Source organism: Orycteropus afer, unplaced genomic scaffold (assembly GCF_000298275.1).
Source record: "Orycteropus afer afer isolate SDZICR_OR568_19922 unplaced genomic scaffold, OryAfe1.0 scaffold00454, whole genome shotgun sequence".
NCBI classification, from domain to species: domain Eukaryota; kingdom Metazoa; phylum Chordata; class Mammalia; order Tubulidentata; family Orycteropodidae; genus Orycteropus; species Orycteropus afer.
In genome coordinates, this window is record NW_006922041.1 from 1,934,896 (window position 1) to 1,943,307 (window position 8,412).

Consider the following 8,412-nt stretch of genomic DNA (forward strand, 5'->3'; position numbering starts at 1 on the left):
TCTGATAGAACCTGATGGAACCACTGAGACTATGGCCTCTAGCTGCCCTTCAGATCTGGAAAAGAAACCAGTCCTGTGGCTTCTGGCCAAACAAAGGAAAGGAATATGAGGTATACATTTACATTAGGTAGATACACTCTTTGGAAAGAACAATCATGGGAGAATAGAAGGGTTGTGTATTCACAGGGAGACAGCTCAGGGGTAGGAGTGCATGGAGGGAAAGGCACAGGGAAGAGGTAACTATGGGGAGGAAGTGGGAGGGGAGTGGTTGCAATGTGGGAAATTGTAGTCAATGTCATGAGGTAAAATGTATGTGAGCTGCTGTATGGAAAGTGAATTTGCTCTGTAAACTTTCACACAAATCACAATTACAAAAAAAAAAAGTTCAAAGAAAAAAAAAAGAAGAAGAAGGAAGGAATACCCATTCATTGTACCAAAAATAATTGGTCAAAATTCAACCCTTTCAGAAGGTAGCATATAATCAAGAAACAATGGTACTGAAGGAAGAAGTCCAAGTTCTAATGAAGGCATTGGCAAAAAAACAAAAACAAAAACAAAAAACATGCTTCCAGGAAATGATGCAATACCAATAGAGATATTTCAACAAATATAGGCAATACTGGAAGTACTTGTCTATGTCAAGAAATTTGGAAGGTACCTGGCCAACTGACTGGAACAGATCTATACATGTGCCAACTCCAAAGGAAAGTGATACAACAAAATGTGGAAATTATCAAACAATGTCATTAATATCACAAGCAAGTCAAATTTTGCTGAACATAATTCCAAAAATGGTTGCAGCAGTATATTGACAAGGAATTTCCAGAAATTCTACTGGATTCAAAAGAGAATGTCAAATGAGGGCTACCATTGCTGATGTTAGATAGAGCTTAACTGTAATCAGATAAATTCATTGACTATAGAAAAGCATCCGATTGGGTGGATGATAACAAATTAAGGACAGCATTGTGAAGAATGGGAATTCCAGGACACTTAATTGTGCTCATGAGGAACCTGTACATACACCAACAGGCAGTCATTCCAATAGAACAAGGGGGATGTTGTGTGGTTTAAATTAGGAAAGGTGTGCATTCAGGTTTTATCCTTTCACCACAGTTATTTGATCTTTATTCTGAGCAAATAATCAGAGAAGCTAAACTTTATAAAAAAGAATGGGACATTAGGGTTTAAGGAAGATTCAATAACAACCTGCAATATGCGGATGGAACAACTTTTCTTGCTGAAAGCAAAGAAAACATGAAGCACTTACTGATGGAGATCAAAGACCACAGCCTTCATTATGGATTATAGTCCAACATAAACAAAAATGCTTACAACTTGACCAATCAGCAACATTGTGATAAACAGAGAAAAGATGGAAGTTGTGAATATTTTTTTTCTTTTTTGTTTTTGGATTCACAATCAACATCCATGGAAGCAGCAGTAAAGAAAATGACTTATTGAATTGGAAAAATCTGCAAAAAACCTTTGTAAATTGTTAATAAAGAAAGATGTCACTTTGAGGAGGAGCTCAGGTGGTAGTGCCTAAGGCATTTGACTGCTAAAGAAGGCTGGCAGTTTAAACCCACCAGACACACTTCGGAAGACTGGGCAATCTAGTTCTGTAGAGTTGTTGTTGTTATGTGCTGTCGAGTCAGACCCAACTCATAGTGACTCCTCAGAAACCCAAGAAGGTGTTACTATGAGTCCAATCAACTCAATGGCAGTCTTTTTTTTTTTTTTGTCACTTTGAGGACTAAGATGCACTTCATCCAAGCCATGGTATTTTCAATAGCTTCAGATGCATGTGAGAGCTGTTCAATGAATAAAGACCACCAAAGAAGAATCGATGTCTTTGAATCACAATGTTGATGAAGAATACTAAATATACCATAGACTGCCAGAAATATAAACAAATCCATATTGGAAGAAATACAGCCAGAAAATTCCTTAGAAGCAAGAATGGTGATACTTCATCTCAAGTATTTTAAACATGCTACCAGAAGGGAAGGAGCTCTGGTAGCATAGTGTCTATGGCACTTGACTGCTAACCAGGAGGCTGGTGGTTCAATCCCACCAGCCATTCCTCTGAAGGAAAGTTGGATAATCTACTTCCATAATGATACCTCCTCGGAAACCCAAGGAGGGGTCTCTATGAGTCAGGCCGACTCCATGGCACATAACAACACCACCAGAGCAGACCTGTCCCTGGAAAAGAAGATCATGCTTGGTAAAATAGAGAGTCAATGAAAGATGCTCATTGAGATGAATTGACACAGTGGCTGCAATAAATGGTTCAAACCTAGCAATGATTGTGAGGATGGCTCAGGACTGGACAATGTTTTGTTCTTTTGTGCATGGAGTCACTGTGATTCAGAACTAACTTGATGGTATCTAATAAAAATAGATAATTTTCAGTATTTCTTTTTTTTCCCCCCATTTTAGATCTGTATCTTTTCCTACACTGCTACACTCCTCTTTTTCTTCCTGTGGACTTTAAGAATGTTATCATTTCTCATCTTTAGTTTTTTATCTATTTATATATCAGTGGACATTCAGTGAACACCAACCAAGGAAACCTGTGATTTAATAACAATGCTTCAGGTTTGTTTATTTTTCAGTTTTAATGTTAAATCACCTGTAGATTTCTGGGTAATTTTGGGAAGTAGATAGGAACTCATATAACTGATTCGTCTTCTGAGAATTAAAATCCATGCAAATAAAATATTTCAGCAACACAATATCGGAACACCCATTGGTAAGATGCCTTTATAAATAAACTGAAATGAAGAACATAAGAAAGACGTACACATTTATATTCATTTTTCTACAACAGAACAATTAAAAATCAGATAATGATGATTAGATAAATTATACAGTTTATTTTCTTTGATAATATATCCACAGTTATGTTCTAATTACTTACACATTTGCACTTACTCTCTTGAACAACATTATTTGCTACCAAGTATGTAAGCATTTTTTATACCCCATTAAATATATCTTAATGAAATATTTAAGTGCTACTGTCATGCTATTTTATTGATGTAAAAAATAAGCAAATGTTATGTTTAAGCAAACTATGGTAGCATAGTGCCTAAGGCACTTGACTGCTAACCAGAAGGCTGGCGGTTCAAACCTACCAGGCACTCCTCCGAAGGAAGGTTGGGCATTCCTACTTCCGTAGTGATACTGCCTCGGAAACCCAAGAAGGGGTCGTTATGAATCGGGGCCGACTCGATGGCAAATAACAACAACAACATATGAAAACTTTAGACAAGATGAGTGATGTTTAGAAGTGTTTACTAATCTTATTCATCAAATATAAAAATAAAATGACAAAAGTTACCTTAATGTTTATTGTATAGTCACCAAGACAATATACTTAATATACATTTATGGAGATTCTGATTCAGGTTACATTATACAGAAATGAACTGAGTGTTACTAGTTTTCACTTCTGGAATTTTTTTTTTTTTTTTCCAATTAGCTGCTAAAATGAAGCACCACTCTTGAGTGATATGATACTGAGGGTTAAAGTGAGATTCTTTCATCTTTCACAAATCTTAAGAGAAGGAAAAGTCTTGCATTTCCAGGATTTTCAGATATAACTGTTTGATGTGATGTGACATTTTACATATCATTTTTAATGGTCTGGTTTGAACACTTTGAGAATTACTTTTTTTTTTTTTTTGGTCATATTCATTTTCCTTCTTGATAATGCTTTCTAACATTCAGATTCTACTTCCCAATGTACTGTTTGTTGTTGGAGGCAAATAATTAAATTTTCCTCAATGAATTTGTTTGCATAAAAAGCTAACAGGGAATCCTGTAAATCTTCCTCAAATGTGCAAATACATGAGGGGATCTCCCCGAGAGTAGCATAACTGAATAACAGCCTTCCACTGTGCATCATCCTCTGACCCTCATCCTATTACATAGATCTCCCTGAATGTGCTTTATTAGAATATTATGCAAGCTCAATCCAACAGCAAATGCTACTGAGAGGAATATAACAAAAGCCTTCATTCAACTTGAAGTTTTTCAATCTACTTTATTCTTCTATGGAATGGTATTATCTAAATAGTTTCCTATTTATTGTAAAAAGTAAGAAATTATTAAAATATTACCTTTTATGTCATGGAAATATGTTGTTGTTGTTGTTATTTGCCATCGAGTCGGCCCCGACTCATAGAAACCCCTCCTTGGGTTTCCGAGGCAGTATCACTATGGAAGTAGGAATGCCCAACCTTCCTTCCAAGGAATATACATACATACATACATACATGCATAGATATGTATATACATATATAGAGAGAGACATGCTTGTGAGCTCTGGTAGCATAGTGGCTAAGTCACTTGCCTGCTAACCAGACGGCTGGCGGTTCAAACCCACCAGCCACTCCTCGGAAGGAAGGTTGGGCAATCCTACTTCTGTAGTGATACTGCCTCGAAAACCCAAGGAGGGGTCGCTATGAGTCGGGCCGACTTGATGGCACATAACAACAACAACATATATGTAAATATATATATAATTGAGAAGAATTTTAATAATAAAATTTATTTATTCATTCATATGCACATTCAAGCAATATTTATTATATCCTTATTATAGGCCAGGCATTTTCTTAGGTGGTATTTAACTGAAAACATCCACTTAACTTCTAACTGGTGAGCAAGACCCTTATGAAAGAATTACACAAAATTCATTTAACTAAGATTATAGCCGACTTGACAGCACATAACAATAACAACATAGCTTTTAAAAAAAAGTTAAATGATTTTTGTGTAATTCTTTCAGAAGGGTCTTGCTCATCAATTAGAAAAAACAAGTACTATGTGATGTGAAAATACATATTGAAAAACTGAAACTAGTCCTTTTGGGGAGTGTGTTAGAAGTTAGCTGTGAAATTGGCATTCAAGTTACCACCTGCAATATTAGTTACAAAGTAAAGACGAGTAGTAAGTAATAGCCATGCCAATAAACCCATTCCTTAGATGATAAATTCAGAAATTTCTCCGAAATATAGTCCAGAGGGAAAGATTTTAGATAATCAACAAACATTTAGACAATAAGTTTGTAAATAATTAGCAATAACCCCTACCACCATTATAAATGAAGCATTATTTTGCCGCTAAAGAAGGCAAAACATGTTTTTCCTCTGATTTCTGCTCTAGCTCTTGTTTTTGCATTAATTTTTTATTTAATTCTTACCCTCAGCATAGTCCTGTAAAAGAATTATGAAATAATGAATGAAGCAGTATCATAACAACAAAAAAAGAAAAAAAAAACCAGAAAAACAAATAAGATCCTAGAATAGTATACATTTGTTGCTGACAAATTTAAGTTGGGAAATTCTGGCATGCAAAAAATGAAACTTACTCCTTCCTGATGTTACAGCAATATGGTTTAAGACAATGCTACTGCATGGATGAAGGATGGAGAATATGTTCTAAGTTGACAGGTTTACCATTAAAATAGAATTGTCCTTGTTCACATACTCATAAGATTTAGTGGCTTTCCATGAGTTCTGAGCTGTTTCTGAAGGACATATACTTATTTAGGGGTTCATTTGTTAGCCTTACCATTCCCCATTTCACCCACTACCTCACCTCCCAGGTGGTATAGCTTGGAGGCAAGAAATAACTCCCTGTGCTTTCCAAACTTATGTATAGTTTTGTGCTTCTCTCCTCTCCAAGACAGGGGAAAATCTACTTCTACTCTGGGTGAAATATTTCTTTGTTCATGTTTCTTCAAACCACTTCTTTTATACAACTTTAGGGCTTTCTGAAAACAAAAATCTAGAAACTAAAGTATTTTCTACTTTCTCCTCTGCTGTAAACTCTCTTGAGGCAAGGAAAGATAAGACTTGTCATTTGCTTGAATGGAGAAAAATGAAAAAGTAAAATAAAGGGGAATAAAATAAAATTTCAAAATATTTTTCCAAGCAAATATGAAATAAACTTGGCTTGAATAAATTATTTTGAAAAAATGGAGTGAAAAATAGATAATCCATTTATAATAACAATATTAATAAATCTTGAAATTATATCTCAATCATTTAAATTTGCACTGAATTCTGCACTTTTATAGCCTCTGCAAATAACCGGTTTTCATTACAGTTATTACATACTTGTCATGCCGTACCTTGAGGACAAGTACAATGTCTTACTTTTCTTGTTTCCTCCTTTAAAAATCACTCAATATTTGGGACACAGTAACTATCCAGTGAGTATTTGATAAATTAATTGTTGACTAAGCCAAAGGAATATGTAATCACAGCATTTCAAATACATAAAGGGAAATAGAAATATTGGCATAGTGATGAAAATAGAAGCCAAAAGCAGAAGGTGAGCATGAGCTTCCTGATGAAAGTACTAAGCCTCTTTCTTTGAACCTCTGCAGTAATGTAAAAAATGCAATATATAGTAGATATTAATGTTTGGTGATATTTTTTTAAAAAGTGTATGGTAATGTTTTTATAATAGACTCTTTCAAAGCACACTTTAGTGATATATTTGAAATTACATATATGACTTAATTCTCCTTTGTGACACACCTATGGATCTTCTCAAGAACAGGTAAGAAACCACTTCTACCCACTCAATGCCTTTGAGTCAATGTTGATTTATAGCTATCGTATAGGACAGAATAGAATTGCCCCATAAGGTTTCTAAGGCTGTGAATCTTTATGGAAGTAGACTGCTTCATCTTTCCTCTGAACTGCTGACCTTTACATTAGCAGTTGAACATTTTTCCATTATACCACCAGAGCTTCTTGAAGACCACTTAAAAGATAAATTATTTATGTGTGTGTGTATATCTATGTATGTATATGTGTCCATGTATTAGAGGACACAAAGTGGATCAAATCTGCATTGAACCACAAGTCACCTTCCTAGGTAAGTGGATTTCAAGACAGAGACCATGCAAGAGCTTTATTAGAGAATGCTCTTGGTATTATCACATGTGGTAAAGAAGAAATTGGTCAAGATGAAATTGTTGTAATATCAAAAAGAGCCTCAGACAGTGCTATGAGAGCTCTGATACAGACAGTAAAAATTAGTCTCAAGTTCTTGAAAGAAGGCTGGATATTTGTATTCCATGTCACAGAATGTTGTCTGCCCTAAAAAAAAGTTCATGTTTAGTGACAAATCTTTCTTTAGTTGAGAAAATTTTGAAGAAAGATGTCAATTCACAGCAGCTAGAGCAAAAGAAGCAACAATGGTGTACATAAAAGCAAATAAATTGCACATGCTGGGAGAAGACATTTGCTGAGTGAATAAGAGCAAAGAATTAAAATTATATGTGTTATATATAAAGGAAGTAAGTTGTTGGTGGTTTGGGACAGCTAAGGGAGACCGGGAAGCCAACAGAGCAGTTTGGAACACGTAAGGGAGATGAACTTGTTTGTCAGTTTGTCGTACTCTGGTGGCTTGATTGTTGCTATGAAGCTGGAGGCAATACCACTGCCGTTTCAAATCCCAGCAGGGTTTCCCATGGTGGACAAGTTTCAGTGAAGCTTCCAGAATAAGACAGACTCAGAAGAAGGAGGAGGCCAGCCACTTCTCAAAGAATTGGCCAGTGAAAACATTATGAATAGCAGTGAAACACTGTCTGATAATTATCATAAAACTTGATGAATAGCCCTAAATCATTGTCTGATATAGTGCTGGAAGATGAGCTCCTCAGGTAGGAGGGCACTCAAGATTTGATTTAGAAGAGCTGTCTCATCAGAGTAGAGTTGACCTTAATGATGTGGATAGAGTAAAGCTTTGAGACTTCCATTTGCTGATGTGGAAAGGCTCAAAATGAGAAGAAACAGCTCCAAACATCCATTAATAATAGGAACATGGAATGTATGAAGTTCATATCTAGGAAAATTGAAAGTTGCAAAAATGAAATGGAGTGTATGAGGATTGATAACCTAGGCATTAGTGAGTTGAAATGGACTTGTTTGGCCATTTTGAATCAGACAACCATATGATTTACAATGCCAGGAATGACACATTGAAGGGGAATGGCATGGCATCCATCATCGCAATGAATGTTTTAAGATCTATCCTGAAGTATAATACTGTCAGTGATAGGATAGTATCCATACACTTACAAGGAAGACCAGTTAATACTATTATTCAAACTTACATACCAACCACCAAAACCAAAGATGAGGAAGTTGAAGACATTTACAAACTTCTGCAGTCTGAAATTAACATGCAATCAAGAGAAAGCTTTCGAGACCTTCATTTGCTGACGTGGCACCACTCAAATTGAAGAGAAACAGCCGCAGACATCCATTAATCATCGGAACCTGGAATGTACAAAGTATGAATCTAGGAAAATTGGAAGTTGTCAAAAAGGAAATGGAACACATAAAGATTGATATCCTCGGCATTAGTGAGCTGAAATAG